At 45.7% G+C, this 21,067-nt stretch overlaps 1 protein-coding gene across 3 annotated transcripts in view; it reads left to right on the top strand.

Annotated features, from left to right (window-relative positions):
- The window catches only part of POLK (DNA polymerase kappa), a 113,161-nt gene continuing 92,094 nt past the window's right edge, over positions 1–21,067 (top strand). The window contains exons 1-2 of one of the 3 annotated variants that reach the window (XM_077287383.1): positions 1–127; positions 3,046–3,122. The gene's annotated coding sequence lies outside the window, so the exon portion shown is untranslated. Of the gene's footprint in view, positions 128–3,045; positions 3,123–17,038; positions 17,127–21,067 lie in introns of those variants that run through there. The other 2 variants (XM_077287377.1, XM_077287392.1) reach the window with 2 other exon arrangements.

Genomic DNA, 21,067 nt, shown 5'->3' with positions numbered 1-21,067 from the left:
GTGGGAGGGGCTGCAATCTTCCAGGAAGAGAAGGAGCACACAGTGTTCTGTATAGGAGGAAGCTGCGGGCACTGTGAATGGAGGGAAAAATAAAACTGAAGCTGCAGCTTATACCACCCACACCCTGGTAAGTGATCCGATGAGTGGGGGGCGCCATCATTACAGGCTGGCACGGATGGTCCTTGTATGACTGCCTGGGCTCTGTATATATTGCTGCCTCCATCTGTAGAGATGTCCAGACTTGTCCATGCCCCATACCTGTAACGTCAGGGATCAATGACAGCTTAGCTCAGATGCGGGGGCCTTTCAGAAACTACAACTCCCAGCATGCTGCAGCTATCATGGGTTGCTGGGACCTGTAGTTCCACAACCACACACACTATATGATTACTGATTATATACGTCTGAGTGTGGAGGAGACTGCAGTGCAGCAGCTCAATATTACATCCTAGGATCCTATTCACATGTGGCGGAAGTTGTATCGCAGAAAAATGGACTTTTCAGAAATCCCTGCGCAGGTTGCAGATACGACCCCATTCAGGAAGGGACTGGTGTTCTATGGCAGGAAAGTCTGCAACAAATCTTCTGTGTGTGAATTGTTTCCTTGGGGGCTTTGTTTCATGAGGGTGTTTGGGCTCATGCAAATGCCAGTGAAACTCAGTCCGTGCAGGGACCGTCCTCGGGTCTCCCCAGCAGGACGCGGCGACCTTACAGGCGTATATGAGGCTAGCTCCGGAGACATGTGGACCGTCCATTATGGGACTGAGTTTCACGACCGACTGTAAGAACTCTGTGTCTTGTGGCTTTTTAAACTGTATGTCGCCCAAATGATCCATTTATCCACTCATATAGGGGATTTCGCTTAAATCGTTTTTTAAAATAAGCACACTATTACAAATGTAAATGAGGGGTCCTCAGTGCACTGTTCCCCCTCAGTTACCATCCTCCACACCTCCCCTTATGGTGATGGACAGCACTCGCTTTTGAGCTCTGCGCACACTGACACTACAGGAGACGAGAGCGCGCACAAACAGGGTCAGTACAGACATGTTCTCATCCTTCCTGTCTGCGGTGGTTACTCGCTGCACACAGTATCAGTACAGACGTGCTCTCATCCCTCTCTCCTGTTTGTTGTGGTCGCTCGCTGCACACAATATCAGTACAGACGTGCTCTCATCCCTCTCTCCTGTCTGTTGTGGTCGCTTGCTGCACACAGTGTCAGTACAGATGTGCTCTCATCCCTCTCTCCTGTCTGTTGTGGTCGCTCACTGCACACAGTGTCAGTACAGATGTGCTCTCATCCCTCTCCTGTCTGCAGTGGTCGCTCACTGCACACAGTGTCAGTACAGACATGCTCTCATCCCTCTCCTGTCTGCAGTGGTCGCTCACTGCACACAGTATCAGTACAGACGTGCTCTCATCCCTCTCTCCTGTTTGTTGTGGTCGCTCGCTGCACACAGTATCAGTACAGACGTGCTCTCATCCCTCTCTCCTGTCTGCTGTGGTCGCTCGCTGCACACAGTATCAGTACAGACGTGCTCTCATCCCTCTCTCCTGTCTGTTGTGGTCGCTCGCTGCACACAGTATCAGTACAGACGTGCTCTCATCCCTCTCTCCTGTCTGTTTTGGTCGCTCGCTGCACACAGTATCAGTATAGACGTGCTCTCATCCCTCTCTCCTGTCTGTTGTGGTCGCTCGCTGCACACAGTAGCAGTACAGACGTGCTCTCATCCCTCTCCTGTCTGTTGTGGTCGCTCGCTGCACACAGTAGCAGTACAGACGTGCTCTCATCCCTCTCCTGTCTGCAGTGGTCGCTCGCTGCACACAGTATCAGTACAGACGTGCTCTCATCCCTCTCTCCTGTCTGTTGTGGTCGCTCGCTGCACACAGTATCAGTACAGACGTGCTCTCATCCCTCTCCTGTCTGCAGTGGTCGCTCTCTGCACACAGTATCAGCACAGACGTGCTCTCATCCCTCTCTCCTGTATGTTGTGGTCGCTCGCTGCACACAGTATCAGTACAGACGTGCTCTCATCCCTGTCTCCTGTCTGTTGTGGTCGCTCGCTGCACACAGTGTCAGTACAGATGTGCTCTCATCCCTCTCCTGTCTGCTGTGGTCGCTCGCTGCACACAGTGTCAGTACAGATGTGCTCTCATCCCTCTCTCCTGTATGTTGTGGTCGCTCGCTGCACACAGTATCAGTACAGACGTGCTTTCATCCCTCTCCTGTCTGCAGTGGTCGCTCGCTGCACACAGTATCAGTACAGACATGCTCTCATCCCTCTCTCCTGTTTGTTGTGGTCGCTCGCTGCATACAGTATCAGTACAGACGTGCTCTCATCTCTCTCTTGTCTGTGGTGGTCGCTCGCTGCGCACAGTATCAGTACAGACGTGCTCTCATCCCTCTCTCCTGTCTGTTGTGGTCGCTCGCTGCACACAGTATCAGAACAGATGTGCTCTCATCCCTCTCTCCTGTCTGTGGTGGTCGCTCCCTGCACAGAGTAGCTGGCGGCCAATGCTGATGGGAAAGGGAGATAAGCAGAGTGCACAAGCACACCGTGTCAGAGCGCACGCTCTTCGCTCTCTTCTGTCAGCCTTGTTCACTTGTTGTTGTTGTTGTTGTTTGTTCAGTGAGCGGCCGCTGCAGACAGGAGAGCAATGAGAACACTCCTGTACTGACACTGTGTGCTCTGGGCTCCTGCATTGTCAGTTTGTGCAGGGCTGAGTATTCAATTCACATCTAGCAACGTAGCGGGAGCAGGATAGTGATTGAGGGGTGAGCTCTTGGTCGCACAACAGGTGCACTGAGGACCCCAGAATTACATTTTATTTAAAATAAGTAAAATCTACAATTATCATTTGTTTAGGGGTGAAGTCTCTAAAATGAATGTATAACGGTCCTATTTGCATTTTGGGGGGTGACAGGCTCCTTTTGATGTTGTATTTGAGAGAAATTGACGCAACACTGATGGTAAAAACTGACATTGACCAAACACTGATGGAAATCGTTTTCGCTTTTTTTTTTTTTTTTTAAATATGTATAAGAAAAATCAGTGACGTCTGAGGCCTAACACTGCCAGCAATGTCTGGATGAGCAGGCATTTACTTTCCCTAAAACATAGGTATGTAATAATATGTGAAATATCCTCCTGGACAATTGAGGGAGGTGGGAACAAGGGAAGGAAATAGATCCACCAGATTGTGGTTTGATAAAATAGGGTGTAATTACAGGAGATGTGAGATGCTCATTATGCAGCTCTATGTAACAATGCAAAGAGATCCAGGTGAATGGGACGTGTCGCAATACTGTACAAATAGTACACAGTGTGCAGTGCCGCCAATGTAAAGAATGAAGAGGCCCGATCACACAGCTGATCGTCGGGATTGCCTGGAGTCTGACCCCACCCATCTAATATTGGGTAGGACATCAGTAGTAAAAACCTTGGTGACCCCCTTTAACTAGTAAGATATGCAAACAGTCTGCAGTTATCTCAATGAAACAGATATTCAAGCAATTATATTTATTGCTATCCATAAGATCACTTGGATATCATCAGCAGGGAGAAAGGAAAGGGTTTAATACCTGCCTTGAAGGGGTTGTCTATGACTTTGATATTGATGGCCTAGCCTTATGTTATCAGTGTCACATTTGTGGGGGGCTGACACCTGACATCCCCACCGATCAGCTGTGTCCACCTCCTGCTGCGGTAATGTACAACACCGCTCCATCCACTGTGCAGTGGTTGTTCTCTGGTACTTCAGTCCCCAATCACATCTACCAGGCTTGATTACTGTAGGTATGCTTTATCATGTTTTTTGTAGCCATTGAAAAATAAAAATGGCAAAAAAAGCAAACTTTTTTTTTTTACACGCTCTTACCGTTGATCTTCCATTAATACTAAATCAATGATTATTCTTGTACACTTTGATTTGTGTGGATGGTATGGGGCTATTCTTACTATCAGATTGACGACAAGCTCATGAGCCTTTTCCAGTAAAGACTTAATATAGACATGAAGCTGAAAAATATAGATTTACCATCAAGATTTCAACTTAAAAAGGACGTATTGGCAGTGCTCAGTCATGTTCAAAAGTAGAAACAAGAGTATCATTGACATACTTTACCTATGATAGAATATTTGCTTTGATTTTCCTGGATGTTTAAAAATAGAAATATAGAAACCATCAGAAAAAAAAAAGTAATCCAACCATGTTTTTCATAAGTAAATGTTAAGAGGGTTTTGACTGCAGACTTGTGAATCCTCACATCGTGCACATTGTGCACTGTAAGGCTTCTCTGGTGGCCTGCATTTATGCGTAGGTACATTGGCTATCTGACCGAGCACTCCACCCATCGGCCGTACCCATAAATGCAGGCTTCAGCCTTACAGAGGATTCACATTGGCTCCTGGCCCTTACTTCATCCTTTGGACTCAGTGGTGCTCCACAGCCACCCACACAGACGGACATACACTAGACCTCATCTTCACCTGCCTCTGTTCCTTATTTAATCTCACAACCTCTCCCTTCCCCCTATCTGACCACATCTACTCATCTTCTCATCCTTGCCCTCCTCACCCGCCCTCCATGTCCAGCCATTACCACATCCTCGCATAAACCTCGCACACCTAGACACTCTCAGACTCTCTTCTACCCGTCCTCCATATCTTCACTCCATGACACTGCTTTCTATAACTCCACCCTCACATAAGCCATAGACTCAGTCGCCCCTCTCATGCATGGGAAAGTGCGACAAATCAATAGGCAACCTTGGCATATCAATCTCACCAAAAACTTCGACAAGCATTAGGGTCGTGGAGCGGCGTTGGAAGAAAACACGCCAGCCAGACGACTTCACTGCTGTCAAACAAGCTACACTTGCCTTCAAATTAGCCCTCACCTTTCTTCCCTTGGCATCAAAGACCTTGCCCTGTCCTGGATTGCCTCATACCTTTCCGACCGCACATTTAGCGTTTCCCACTCCCACACTACCTCCTCATCCCGCCCTCTCTCTGTTGGAGTCCCTCAAGTCTCTGGCCCAGGGCCTCTACTTTTTTTCCATCTATACCCTTGGCCTAGGACAACTCATAAAGTCCCATGGCTTCTAGTACCACCTGTATGCGGACAACACTCAGATCTACCTCTCTGGCCCAGATGTCACTTCTCTGCTGTCCAGAATCCCGGGGTGTGGTCAGCCATATCCTCCTTCTTCACGTCTCGCTTCCTAAAACTCAATGTAGACAAAACTGAACTCATCATCTTTCCCCCATCTCGAGTATCCCCCCTACCTGATCTATCTATTGTAAACAGCATCACGCTCTCTCCCGCATCTGAAATCCGCTGCCTCTGGGTTACTCTCGACTCTGCCCTGTCCTTCAAACCACACGTCCAAACTCTTGCCACCTCCTGTCGCCTCCAACTCAAAAATATTGCCAGAATCCATCCCTTCCTCAGCCCACAATCTACCAAATCTCTTGTGCATACCCTCATCATCTCCCGCCTCGATTACTGCAACACCCTCTTCTGTGGCCTCCCCGCTAACTCTCTTACACCACTCCAGTCTGTCCTCAACTCTGCTGCCCGGCTAATCCACCTCTCTCCTCGCTACTCCCCTGCTTCTGCCCTCTGCAAATCCCTTCACTGGCTCCCAATTCCCCAACGAATCCAGTTCAAACTACTAACACTGATCTACAAAGCCATCCACAACCTGTCCCCTCCCTATATCTCTGAACTAATCTCCCAATATCTTCCCTCACGTAATCTCCGATCCCCCCAAGACTTAGTTCCTACTCTCCTTCACACTTATTTGTTCCTCACACAACCGCCTCCAAGATTTCTCCCGAATATCCCCCATCCTCTGGATTGCCACGCCTCAACACGTTCGATTATCCACCACCATTGGATCCTTCAGACTGAACCTGAAAACCCACCTCTTCAGGAAAGCCTAGAGCCTTAAATAACCATTCTGCTGCCTCACCACCACCCGAGCTGCGCCTCACCACCACCCGAGCTGCCGCCTCACCACCACCAGAGCTGCCGCCTCACCACCACCAGAGCTGCCGCCTCACCACCACCAGAGCTGCAGCCTCACCACCACCAGAGCTGCAGCCTCACCACCACCAGAGCTGCAGCCTCACCACCACCAGAGCTGCAGCCTCACCACCACCAGAGCTGCCGCCTCACCACCACCAGAGCTGCCGCCTCACCACCACCAGAGCTGCAGCACCCCTGACCTTCTGTCTCTTCCCCATTATCCCATAGATTGTAAATCTGCAAGGATAGGGTCCTCTCCCCTCTGTACCAGTCTGTCATTGTAAATTTGTTTACTGTAAACGAAATCTATAACTCTGTACGTAACCCCTTTCTCATGTACAGCACCATGGAATTAATGGTGCTATATAAATTAATAATAATAGGTTCCCGGCAACCGGAGATCGCCTTGTCGTTGGCTGCTGGGCATGCATGAATTACTCAAATTATGTGCCAAGCATCTCCATTTTTTTCTTATTTTCTAGAGCAGTAATGCAATTCATATGCCTTATATTTCATGTTTACATGTTATAGCTAGTGATGAGCGAATATACTCGTTACTCGAGATTTCCCGAGCACGCTCGGGTGTCCTCCGAGTATTTTTTAGTGCTGGGAAAATTAGTTTTTATTGCCGCAGCTGAATGATTTACATCTGATAGCCAGCATAAGTACATGTGGGGATTGCCTGGTTGCTAGGGAATCCCCACATGTACTTATGCTGGCTAACAGATGTAAATCATCCAGCTGAGGTGAGGAAAACTAAATCTCCGAACACTAGGGTTGAGCGACCTTGACCTTTTTAGGGTCGAGTCATGTTTTGTGAAACCCGACTTTTTGAAAAGTCGAGTCGGGCGAAATCGGCCGATTACTGCGAAAAGTCGAGGATCGGCCGGAACACGAAACCCTATGCACGTCAATTGGGAATTTTTTTTTTCTCTCTCTCTCTCTCTCTGTCTCTGTCTCTCTCTCTCTCTCTCTCTCTCTCTCTCTCTCTCTCTCTCTCTCTCTCTCTCTCTCTCTCTCTCTCTCTCTCTCTCTCTCTCTCTCTCTCTCTCTCGTCTCTCGTTACACATTGCAAATCCCTACTGCGCACAAGCGATAAAATGATGGTAGCCGTGCACGCCCCTAACCCCTATGTCATCACTCTGCCCACACTCCTTCATTGGCTGAAAAAATGGCACTAAACGCGTCATGCAGCATCTATAGTAAAAGATAGAATGTTTAAAAATAATAAAAAAAATGCTTATACTCACCTGCAGACAGCTGATCTCCTCAGCAGCGTCCGTTCCTATAGCTGGTGTGTGTGCGCAGGACCTTCCATGACGTCGCGGTCACGTGAGTGGTCTCGCGACCAATCACAGGACCGCGACGTCATCGCAGGTCCTTCACCGCACACCAGCTATAGGAACCGAAGCGGCAGCATGCACCTGAGGCGGGAAGACATCGAAGGTGAGTATATCACTATTTTTTATTTTAATTCTTTTTTTTTGACCAATTATATGGTGCCCAGTCTGTGGAGGAGAGTCTCCTCTCCTCCACCCTGGGTACCAACCGCATGGTGTGCACAGCCCCGTGCGGGAAGTAAGCAGATCAATGCACTCCTAGGTGTGCGGAATCCCCGCAATTCCGCATTTTTAATGAACATGTTGCTTTTTTTTCCGCGATGCGATTTTTTCGCGGAAAAAAATGCAACATTTGCACAAGAAATGCGGAATACACTGTAAATAATAGGAGGCATATGTTAGCGTTTTTTTCACGTTTTTATCACGTTTTTATAGCGAAAAACGCAAAAAAAACGCAAAAAATACTGAACGTGTGCACATGGCCTTACAAGCTGGCAGTATTAATGTTTCTGCCACAGTGTGTGACTTTTTTGATTTAGCTATGAGTTCAGCAACAATGTAGCTAGCTTTGAGGGCTCTCTCATTTACCTTTGTGCTTTTTCTCAAAAAAGTTGCCCCTTTCTCATTGTTTGTACGTAAGGCTACTTTCACACTAGCGTTAACTGCATTACGTTTCAAAACGTCTTTTTTCAGAAAAAACGCATCCAGCAAAAGTTTTTGCTGGATGCGTTTTTTCCCCATAGACTTGTATTGGCGACGTATTGCGACGGATTGGCATACGTCGTGTGCGTCGTACGACGGATGCGTCGAAATTTGGCGACACGTCGTCGGCAAAAAACGTTGCTTGTAGCGTTTTTTGTCTCCGCCTAAAAAACGTGTCGTGACGCATCCTGCGGCATGCGTCGTTGGCTACAATGGAAGCCTATGAGCGACGGATGCGTCGGGACACGTCGTACGACGCAATGCAGCGCTGCAATACGTTTTTTTACACTGAGCATGCTCAGAAGCTGGATTTTGTTGCCAATTGGCCAGACACCCCCAAATCTATATAAACCTGGCCTGGGCCTTCAACCCCACATATATGGCCACGTACTTAAGTGCCATGTATATAAGTGCCACGTATATAGGTGCCACGTATTTCAGTGCCACGTATTTAAGTGCCACGTACTATAAATACTATAACCACGTGGTTATACGTGGCACTGAAATATCGTGGCACGTAAATACGTGGCACTTAAATGCGTGGCACTGAAATATCGTGGCATTTACGTGAAGTACGTGGCACTTCTGTACGTGGCACTTCTGTACGTGGCACTTCTGTACGTGGCACTTCTGTACGTGGCACTTCTGTACGTGGCACTTCTGTACGTGGCACTTCTGTACGTGGCACTTCTGTACGTGGCACTTCTGTACGTGGCACTTCTGTACGTGGCACTTCTGTACGTGGCACTTCTGTACGTGGCACTTCTGTACGTGGCACCTATATGTACGTGGCACCTATATGTACGTGGCACCTATATATACGTGGCACCTATATACACGTGGCACCTATATATACACGTGGCACCTATATATACACGTGGCACCTATATATACACGTGGCACCTATATATAAGTGCCACGTACATAGGTGCCACGTACATAGGTGCCACGTATTTCACGTAAATGCCACAATATTTCAGTGCCATGTATTTCAGTGCCACGCATTTAAGTGCCACGTATTTACGTGCCACGATATTTCAGTGCCACGTATAACCACGTAGTTATAGTATTTATAGTACGTGGCACTTAAATACGTGGCACTGAAATACGTGGCACTATGACTGTCAGAAAATGTTCATTAAACGGTTAGGTGTGAGGTTAGGGGTAGGGTTAGGGTTTGGATCCCTTTATCATCATCCGTAGTTCATTAATCTGATGTATCCAGAGTCGCCTCCGTCTCCGTTGCTGCAGAAGCATCCTACGTCTTTCCGCTGCTGCCTCCTTCTCCCGCACTATGATATCCAGGCGATTCGTCTCAAAGATAACGTCGGTAACCAAGCTAGCAATCCTCACAAGAACACCTTCCATCGCTGCCACAAAACTAAAACCCTCAAAGATGGGCTGTAAAAACAGTAACTATATAGTTTTCCATATTTTCCAGTAGCCAATCAAATTTGGGAGCCTCCCATTTTAAAAACGGATCCGTCGTAAAAACGGATGCAACGGATGGTAAAAACGGATGCAACGTATGCAACGCATCCAGTATTTCGACGGAAACGTTTAGCGGATTTGCGACGGATCCGTCGAAATGCTGTATGCGTTGCATACGTTTTTCACTTTTTTTGACGCATCCGTTTTTTCGGTAAAAAACGGATTTGCGACGTAATGCAGTTAACGCTAGTGTGAAACTAGCCTAAGCGTACAAAATACTCCATCAGCTTGTTTTGAACGGAAGGGTGTTTCGTTTGGAGATGGCGTTTAAGCTTGCTTGGCACCATGGCGCTATTGGATAGCTTCTCACCACACACCAAGCACAGTGGTGTTGGTGCTGTCGCATCCCCAGTGAAAGTAAATCCAAATGAAAGATAGCTTTCACTGTATTGCCTTGAGCTCACCGTCTTGTCTTTTTTTCTTTTGTCGACCTCTCATACTAGGGCCTTCATCTGGGTTAGAATTGTGTCCAGGGTCCTGTTCGGCATTTGCCTTTTCCATTCTCAAATACTTCTCCATCACTGCTGAGATAGTGTGCGCAGCCACACACTAAAATAGAAGAGTATTACATTATCTGCCACACTTAAAGGACCTCTGCCAGGTACTAAAAGTACCAGCTCATATGCTGAGTATTCTGCCAACAGTTCATATACTCAGGCAAAAGCTCATATAGTCAGCAACAGCTGATTAACTGTTAACCCCTTCGTGACCCAGCCTATTTTGACCTTAATGACCTGGCCGTTTTTTGCAATTCTGACCAGTGTCCCTTTATGAGGTAATAACTCCGGAACGCTTCAACGGATCCTAGCGGTTCTGAGATTGTTTTTTCGTGACATATTGGGCTTCATGTTAGTGGTAAATTTAGGTCGATAATTTCTGCGTTTATTTGTGAAAAAAAACGGAAATTTGGTGAAAATTTTGAGGATTTCACCTGCGGATTCCTATTATGGAGCAGGTGTAAAACGCTGCGGAATCCGCACAAAGAATTGACATGCTGCGGAAAATACAACGCAACGTTTCCGCGCTGTATTTTCCGCACCGTGGGCACAGCGGATTTGGTTTTCCATAGGTTTACGTGATACTGTAAACGTGATGGAAAACTGCTACGAATCCGCAGCGACCAATCCGCTGCGGATCCGCAGCCAAATCTGCACCATGTGCACATAGCCTAATTCTAACCCTAATTCCAACCCTAGCCCTAATTCTAACCCTAACTCTAACCCTAATTGTAACCCTAACCCTAATTCTAACCCTATCCCTAAGTGCAGCCCTATCCCTAAGTGCAGCCCTATCCCTAAGTGCAGCCCTATCCCTAAGTGCAGCCCTATCCCTAAGTGCAGCCCTATCCCTAAGTGCAGCCCTATCCCTAAGTGCAACCCTATCCCGAACCCTACCCCTAATCCTAACAGAAAAACAAAAATAAATATATTTTCAGTATTTTATTATTGTTTCTACCTATGGGGGTGATAAAGGGGGGGTTTATTTACTATTTTTTTATTTTGATCGCTGTGATAGAACCTATCACAGCGATCAAAATGTGCAAGGAACGAATCTGCCGGCCGGCAGATTCGGCCGGCGCACTGCGCATGCGCCCGCCATTTTCCAAGATGGCGGCACCCATGCGAGAAGACCGAGGACACCGGGAGGGACACCGGGACTAGGTAAGTATGGGGGGGTGCGATCGGACAGTGGGGGGGGGGGGGCAGAGGGGAGGACGGGCGCATGTGTTATTCCGTGACTGCGCATCGCTGCGCATTGCCAGGGAACAAAACAAAGGGGGCACCATAGTTTGGGGGACTTTCCCCGCGGCACACCCGACCATGTGTCGTGGCACATTAGTGTGCCGCGGAACACTGGTTGAAAATCACTGCATTAGCCTACACCTGCTGCCACTAATAACAGTGAGAACAGGCGGCGGCTGATGGGAGTATTCATCATACACTGCCTGCTCTATAAATATGTAAATAAAAAATCCAGCGTGGGTTCGCCCTCTATTTTTTATAACCAGTCAGGCAAAACTGAATCTGGAGGCTCAGCTGTCAGGGTTAGCAAGGCTGGTTATAGTGAATATAGGGGTCCTCACGCTGTGTTTTTTTTTTTTTTTTTTTAATTATTGAAATAAATAATAAAAAAAAAAACGGTGTGGTGTCCCTCCCATTTATGACAACCAGACTTGCTAAAGCAGACATTTTGAGGTTGGTATTCTAAGGCTGGTAAGCGGCCATGGATAATGACTTCTGCAGCGTAAAAATAGCAGCCCACAGCTGCCCAGAAAAGGCACATCTATTAGATGCATCAATTCTGGCGCTTTGTCTCACTCTTCCCACTTGCCCTGTAGCGGTGGCAAGTGGGGTAATATTTGTAGAGTATTAGATATTGTCTGGTGACATCAAGCCCATGGTTTAGTAATAGGACAGGCGTCTATAAGACACCTGTCCACGGTGGCTCAGTGGTTAGCCCTTCAGTCTTGCAGTGCTGAGTCCAAGGACAACATCTGCAAGGTGTTTGTATGTTGCGTGGGTTTTCTCCGGTTTCCTCCCACATTTCAAAGACATACTGATAGGGATTCTAGATTGTGAGCCCCATCGGGGACAGCGATGATAATGTGTGCAAACTGTAAAGCGCTGCGGAATATGTTAGCGCTATATAAAAATAAAGATTATTATTCATTATATAGTTATATGGTAAAGACACAGCATGAATAAAGTATTTTATTTGAAATAAAAACAAAACATACTTTTCAATTTTTATTTAAAAATAGCAAACAGCTATACTCACCTAATGACCATTCCAGTATAATATTATATTATAGCTCCATTTATTCCATGCTGCTTTACATGTGAGGAGGGGTATGCATAATAAAAAAAAACAAGTACAATAATCATGAACAATACAAGTCACGACTGGTACAGGAGGAGAGAGGACCCTGCCCGCGAGGGCTCACAATCTACAAGGGATGGGTGAGGATACAGTAGGTGAGGGTAGAACTGGTCGTGCAGTGGTTTGGTCATCGGTGGTTACTGCAGGTTGTAGGCTTGTCGGAAGAGGTCAGTCTTCAAGTTCCAGAGTAGGGGGGATGCGCGGGAGAAATCTTGTATGTGATTGTGGGAAGAGGAGATAAGTGGGGAGTCGAGAAGGAGATCTTGTGAGGATCGGAGGTTGCATGCAGGCAAGTACCAGGAAACTAGGTCACAGATGTATGGAGGAGACAGATATGGCTTTGTGTGCCATGTTTAGGGTTTTAAACTGGAGTCTCTAGGCATACCCAGATCCCACATAGCCCTCCATATAGCATACTGCACCCTATAGTCCTCCATACAGTATCATGCACTCCCCCATGAACTATAATGCACTCCCCATAGCCCTCCATACAGTATCTTGCACTCCCCATAGTCCTCTATACAGTATCATGCACACCCTATAGTCCTCCATACATTATAATGCACTCCCCATAGCCCTCCATACAGTATAATGCACCCCATAGCCCTCCATACAGGATCATGCACTCCCCATAGCCCTCCATACAGTATAATTCACCTCCTATTCATCTCTCCTCTTCGTTCCTCCTCTGTTCTGGTTCATCTCAGTGCAGTGTCAGACGTTATCTGTATCGGCATCAGGGATTTAGATACAGTTGAATGTGCGATGACAGGTGGGGGTTCCGGTGGCAGCACTTGTACTGGGGCTGTCTTGGCTCATGGGCCCCATAGCAGCTGCGTGGCCTGCCACCATTGTCGATATGCCACTAGAATTGGAAGAAGGGGAGGAAAAACAAAAGGACCAAAACAGAAAATCACCCAGTCATGAAGAGGTTAAGCCAGACTACTCCTTTAACATTCCAGTGAAACTATTATGTTTTTACTCCTATAATTCTTTCCCCCTGAGATCGAGGCAGGTCAGGCACCTTTTAGACTTTAATGAGTCCACAGCTTTTACCTTTTTAAAGGGGTTTTCTGCAATGAGGCATTAGAGCTGGAAATATATTAAACATTGCTCTCCGACTCCATCCCCCACAGTTATGCCCTGCTGCTCTGGTGGTCGCCGCCAGTCCACCAGCAATGACGACATTTTCATTTTCTTCACGGTATCTCTGCAGCCATCAATTAAAATGTCCTAGTGCAGGGGTGGGGGGTTATTTAGATAAGTAATCATTATTATATGTTTCCAGTTGTTAGCCCTTTCTTTTTAAAGAAAATCCCGACAACCCCGTTAATATTTTTTGTGCTAGGGCTGGACAAAAGGAGTTTTTTTCAGGATGGCCGGAAACAGGAATAGATGTTCATGGATGTTTGTAGCGGTGTATCGCTTCTGAGTAAATGGATAGTCTGGAACTCTTTAATCTTAAGTGGACCATTAATCTTCCAGGACTGAGATATGGCAGGATTGCATCAGTAGTAATGTGTAGTTAAAGGCTACCACTAAAAGGGCACTTCCAGTTACATCCAATATTGACATAATTGCAATGGTAAATATTCTGAAGGGTTAAGATGTATTAAGAAATAGGTTTTGGTTAAAAAAAATAATATAAAATTTTTGCATTTCTAAATCTTCATGACATACGTTTCTAAACACACATTTGGCCACATCCTTGTTGATATTGATCCTCGACTTAATAATACGGGACATGAAACGCGCCATCCTCCAAGACCGTCTTACACCAATATCTGACCACACCACCACTGTTTCATGACCTCCTAGTCATTGATATGCCCCCTTTGCAGTTATAACAGCTTCCGATGTTCTGAGATTGTTTTCTACAACAGTTTTGAGGTGTCTGTGGAATTTTTGGCCATTCATCCACAAGAGAATTTGTGAGGCCAGGCACAGAAGAGAGGGTCTGGTCTGCAATTTCCATTCTAGTTCATCCCAAAGGTGTTCAATGGGGAGGAGACCATGGCTTTGTGCAGAAGGTCAGGTTCTTCTCCAAACCTTGTCTTTATGGACCTTGCTTGGGGCACAGTCATGCTGGAACGGAAGAGGGCTTCCCCCAAACTGTTCCCACATATTGGAAGCTACAATTTGTCCAAAATGTCTTCACAGGAACTGAAGGTCCAAGGCCGACTCCTGAAATACAACCCCAGAGCATTATTCCTCCTCCAGCAAAATTTACACAAATTTACTAAATTTACACTGCTGGCACAATGCAGTGAGACAGTTAACCTTATACTGGGATTCGCCATACCCTGACTCGTCCATCAAATGTCAGATAGAGAATCAAAGTGTGATCCTTCCACCCAGAGGTCACTGGTGGTGGCTCCATCCTATGCTTGGTGTTGTGCTTGGTGATCTAAGGCTTGCATGCCATGAAGCAGGCTTTGGCGCTGATGCTAACACCAGAGGAGGTGTGGACTCAGAGCGTTGGTGATTTTTATGCCCTCTGCTCCTTAACACTCTGTATCTTTACGTGGTCTCCTTGTTGTGGCTGTATTGCTGTGGTTCCTTCCACTTTTCAGGAATACCACTCACAGGAGATGGTGAAAATTTAGGCGGGAAGGAATCTCGTGAACTGACTTGTTACACTGGTGGCTCTTATTACAGGACCGCAATACTATCATTGAGATCTGTAAGATGACCCATTCTTTCACACATGTTATAAAGGCAACCGGCGAGGGCACTGGCGGACACAGACCGAAGGAGGCCCCTGTGCAAGAACAATGTAGGGGCCCTTTCCAGCCCAAGAGCTCCTAAAAATGCAAAATTGTACCTGCTTTGGAGGTAGAAATGGGCCCCCTTACCTCTTGGGCCCCTGTGCGGCTGCACAGGTTGCACCAATGATATGTCCGCCCCTGGGCCGATTGTTATACACATATGGCAATGGGGCTGAATTAAAAATCTGAATTAAGAGATGTGCCCTGATTATAATTGTCCATATAGTGTTATACTTACCAACATTGCTAACTATGGGACAGCACTGCAATATATATACCCTGTTCTCACTTAAAGGGGTATTCCCATCTCCAAGATTCAATCCCAATATGTAGTAGGTGTAATAATATTAGCAAATTCCTCCAATTAGAGATGTTGTATAGTTCTTCTGATAAGCTACACTGCTTACCCCATGTACAGGGCATTGCAGTAGCTTAGGTATTCATGGTTATGACCACTCATACAGTGATGGTTAGTTGTTAGTGGTCATAACCATGAATACCTAAGCTACTGTAATGCTCTGCACATGGAGTAAGTGACATGGAATTTGGATGTTTCGCCTCCAGCAGTTTGTCCCCGGATGTTTCTACCCTTGTGGTTCATGAATTCCTGCCCGTCATCATGTGCAGGGGGCGAACTGCTGGGGGCGAAACATCCTATAGCCAAGTGACATAGCGAATCAGGAGAACTATACTACATTTCTAATTGGAAGTATTTACTAATATTATTACACCTATTACATACTGGGATAGGATAGGATCTTGGAGATGGAAAAACCCTTCTAATGTCCCTTTATGCTGGATAAATGTGGCGTGCTCAGACACACAAGCAGTGTAAGACCATCGCGTGATGTTTAGTATAAGCCCAGAAAGCCCTTCATCAGCCATAATATGCTTTGGACGTAATGTCTCAATGTTACGTCCGGACCAGATCCCTTCTCTGGCACACAAGACTCGCTTTGGCGCGTCTGCCTCTATATACAACTCCATGTGTTTCTAACCTGAGAGATCCCTTTGGTTATTTTCATACTTCTTGTCTTGATTTGTATTTTCATATTTCGTCTCGTGTTCCTCTAAAGCCTCCAAGGTCTGCGTTCGGCACTACTCCTGTAGGAGCACAATTGCTTTCCTGGCATGGAAACATAGGATATGTCTGTTTACTAAAATGCGTAGGGCAGCACTTACACGGAAGGTTTGTGGAAATGTCCTGCTCGGGCTGGCTTTTCTTCAGCTACATATTTTATGGCTTTTTTTTTGTGTACTGACATGAGAACCCTATTTTTGTCATACGCCTTTGGTTCCCATCTGTTATTTTCAGGGCATAACCTTTTATGCGTTTTCCTTTCCATGTCTGTGGACCACTTGGAGACTGTTTCTGTAGATAGCTGCCACTTTCCAGTACTGATCCGCTGTTCCGAGCCGGAAACACTTGTAAAAACAGCAGTTTCCAGTGTAATTCTTCATTATGGAGTCTTTCAAGCCTCTATTTTCTGGCCGTCTCTTAGTAAAATGAGATATGATCGGCAGTTGTCACATACGTACGGTATTTCCACCATCAGCCCTTCCTATCCTTACTGCCGGCCTTAGGAATATGGCAACGAGGCTGCGTTCACACACTGCGACCTGTAGGGGGGCCAAACCTGCTGTGGCTAGAGATGGTGTGATCTTCTCAATATTGTTTTGTTTTTTTAATATATTTTCTAATATTATGTAGCAGAAGCACAAACATACATAACCGGGTGTCTGTCTCCTACAGAGAACGGTCCTATTCCTATGACGCTGTCACGTTCTGTGGCCAGTCTGTGCCTTGTGGTCCGTACACAAACCGTGTCCCACGGCCTCCTGGATTCAGCCTGTGATGGAAAATGCTTTTAAATTTACAAGAAGCCACTAGAGAAGTACAGTGTCGGATCAGGTATTTTGAGACTTTCTTCTCGGCGGTCCCCAGAACTCTAGACTGCTGCGGCCTTCTAACTGCTTCATAAGCAATCATTGAGTTTTTGTGAGGAAATGGTGGTGTCACTGTGTGGCCAAACCTTCCAGCTGAATACTGCTGCGGATATTGGCCACCTAGCAGCCAAAGCATGTGTGAACACAGCCTAATGGTTCCAGTACTGAATCAGGGACTTCTTTCGTCTCCAACTGAGATTCTGAAGCTTTCACTGCGCTACGTTCATATCCTTCTTGGGCAGAAGTGGACATAGCCTTACCAGAGGACTTTATTTTTATTACCATTTTTAAAAAAATATTCTTAAGTAAAACTCTTGTCAGTCCCTGCCTTCCTGTTTAGGGGCTGATCTGGGACAAAAAAAAAATATATATATTGTGTAGTTTGGCAGCGACGGCAGACTCCCTGTTTTGATAAACACTTTTGGCCTAAATATCCCTTTAAATTCTAAACCCTCTTGTACCCGCTGTGCCGTACTATCCTATAGCACACAAGGCCCTTATTCAGTCAAGCTTTATATAGTCTGTCATGGCCATCTAAGATTCGTCTCATTACAGCGTTATTACCCTCGGTGCTGTCATCGTGGAGCTGGGGATCAGATTAAAGGATAATATATGTATGTATTATTGGCAATCAGTGGAAGGTCAGTAAGCTGCTCAGTCTTGTTTCGTGTACTTGCCTCGCTCTTATTAATAATCATAAAAGTACTAAAAAAAGCAGAAACGTGATGTATGGTAATAGTATAAATCTAGCAGGGAAACGCTCGTATCTGGGAATACAAGCAAATTATACAATGAATGCAGATTGTAAGTTGTATTGATGAGCTGTAGACTGATATTATAAGTTAGAAACAACTTTGACAGTGAGGGTGATCAATGAGTGGAACAGGCTGCCACAAGAGGTGGTGAGTTCTCCTTCAATGGAAGTCTTCAGACAGAGGCTGGACAGACATCTGTCTGAGATGGTGTAGTGACTCCTGCACTGAGCAGGTGGTTGGATACGATCACCCTGGAGGTCCCTTCCAACTCTAACATTTTATGATTGCATTAGAAAAAAAGCAGAAAGGCAGCGGAGTATACCAAAAAAATGTAACCAGAGATATGACGGAGGAATCCACAAACGGTGGCAGCAATACTTGTGAAAGTCCTGCTTCCATTATCATTCATGTTATTAGTATATGCTCCCTCTGTCTCCAGGTGTTCGCTATCTAATTTGAGAGCAGCATCATATAGGGGCAGAGATCCTGATTCTAGTGATGTCCCTTAATGGGCGGTTTGTTGTAGTTTTGATAAAAAATCACTTTTATCAGCAGGAGATTATCACTAGAGGACTAATAAACCTGCTTATGTGTAGTCTAAGCACATCACTGATTGGAAGCTTTCTGCCTATGCATAGTGTACACAGAAAGCTGCCAATCAGTGGTGTGGGTGGGGTTATACAGAGATCAGCATAAAGAGAACTGCTATAACTGAAGCAGATAAAAGTGATTGTATCAAAACTGCAGCAAGTACCTGAGTAAGTGACACATCCCTGGAATCAGGGTCTCTGCCCCGACATCATGCCGCAGAAAAAAACCTGGTGAAATATTCCCTTTCAGGGGTCTAGCTACTTCATTATTTATACCTTGTATGCATTTACTAATATATATGTTATATATTAAATTACACTGTCTGGTCTTTTTGTACAGGCCATTCCCATTTATTTGGCTATCGTGCCACAAGACATTATAACATATTCGTCCTTAGTCCACAGTCACATGGTCATTATTTGAGTTTTTTACCTCAGGATTTGTAAGCCAAAACCAGGAGTGGGTGATAAATACAGAAATGGTGATGTGTTTCTATTACACTTTTCCTCTGATTGTTCTACTCCTGGTTTTGGCTTACACATACTGAGGTAAAAAGTCGCCAAATACTCAACATGTGAGCTTAGCCTAAGGCCGGGATCACACATACGCGAGGTACGGCCTGGTCTCGCAGGTAAAAACCAAGCTCTGGCGCCGGCACTCCTGAGAGGAGCGTGCAGCCGCACAGTAATACATGGAGCTGCACGCTCCGCTCCGGAGTGCCGGCGCCAGAGCTGGGTTTTCACCTGTGAGACTCGGCCATATCTCACGTATGTGTGATCCCGGCCTAAGGGTAAGTTCACACTGCATCTTTTGTTAAATGTGTACGGGGGGCTTAAGATCACAGCTCGGGTTCTGCATTGTACCTGATAATAATTTAGGAAATTGGAAGACGTCTTCAGTGTTGTGTATGCTGTCAAGGAAAATCTGTTCTAGATGAGCGACATGCGAGAAGCTGAAATCTGCCACCGTCATCTCCTGGAATTGAGCGCTCAGGAAGATTTCATCTTGTAATGCATGAATAAGAAAGTTACAGTGGTGTGAAATTAGTTCTGTGAGGGGTTAATGGACGGCTGAGAAATAATGTATTACTGTAATGAGCTTGATGGTAAGGCAGCGGACAGGCCTTCACATGGTATCTCCATATTATTATCTATGTCTTTTTATCTGAAGAAATGGTGGTTAAGGCGTCACAAAAGTTGCTTTTTGGTTTGTGTTGGGTCACTTGGGTGGAAAAAAAAAGGAAAATCCCTCACATTACTAGAACTATCGTCCCATGAGTTATTACCACAATATCCATTATATATGGTGTGTGAATGCCAGAAGGTGCAAAATGTAGCCCAGCCTAGCATTGCGCCAAACTTTGCGACTTTTCAAAGCTTTTTAATACTCGAGTAAAAGCTTTGATGAATTGGGAAAAGGAAAGGAAAACGCCATCCGCTCACCAACCATGATGAAATGTCCACAGATTCCAGAAATGTCCGATGCTCAGATTTTCGGCACCACTGAGCAGGCACATGTAGAAAAGACTGGTGAAATCCAGCCCCGCAACCATAAAAAGTACATACTTTATTGGATCAACATTAAAAACAAATCAAACAAGCCAAATAGGACACCTAACACCTTCCACTTTTCGGACAGTTGATGGTTGATGTCCTAAGGCTGGTTTCACATTTGCCTCTGTTCGCGCAGCGTTTGATCCGCATACATCCGCATGCCTCATGCATACATATATTTAACATGGTGTACGCATGGACATTCTTTTGCGTACGCATCCTTTTTTTTTGCGGTGTGCGGCTGGGCGCGGCAAACGCAACATGTTGCACTTTTGGAGGTGTTAAAAATCCGTCAAATATGTGCAGGCATGCGGGTGAGTGCGTTAAAAAAACCACATTACTGTCTATGGGAACGCATGTGTTCGATGCACTTGCGTACTTTGGACTGCGCATGTCCAGGAACTGATTGAGACACGCCCTCCAGGAAATATCGAACGCATGTGCATAAAAACGCAAACGCAGGCAAAAAACACATGCAAATGCATGCACATGCAGCGGTTTTTTTGCCGCCATGTGTTCGCTGATGCGGATAAAAAACGCTGCATAAACATGCGTTTTGGCATGCGTTTGCGTATGCAGATGATACGCTGCGCACATAGACGCAAATGTGAACTTCGCCTTACTACTCAGTCCTGACTAAGGACATCACTGTCCAAAACTTGTAAGGTGTTACGTGTCCCATCTGAAAACGGAATAAGAAAAATTAAAATGTTAAGGGGAAATCTTATCAGGAAACACTTTTTTTGGGGGGAAGAGGGTGGGTTGGGGTAGTGTTGTGTTTTTTTTTTTGTTGTTTTTTTTTTAGTATGAATTTTACTTTTCCTTTAGTGTTTTTGAAACTTTTTTTTTTTTTTGCACCCATTTGATTGGACAGCACCAAGTTGGAGACAATGCTGTCAGGATCCACCTCAAAAGAGTGAAATGCACTTTTTTTTCAAAAACCTTTTTCAGGAAAAAAAAATCATAAACCTAGCAAAGTTGCAAACTGGATTTCCCATTGCATTGAA

The sequence above is a fragment of the Ranitomeya variabilis genome, chromosome 1, assembly GCF_051348905.1.
Source record: "Ranitomeya variabilis isolate aRanVar5 chromosome 1, aRanVar5.hap1, whole genome shotgun sequence".
NCBI lineage: Eukaryota > Metazoa > Chordata > Amphibia > Anura > Dendrobatidae > Ranitomeya > Ranitomeya variabilis.
Note: the sequence above shows the minus strand (reverse complement) of the source record. Positions and strands in the feature narration are given on the sequence as shown.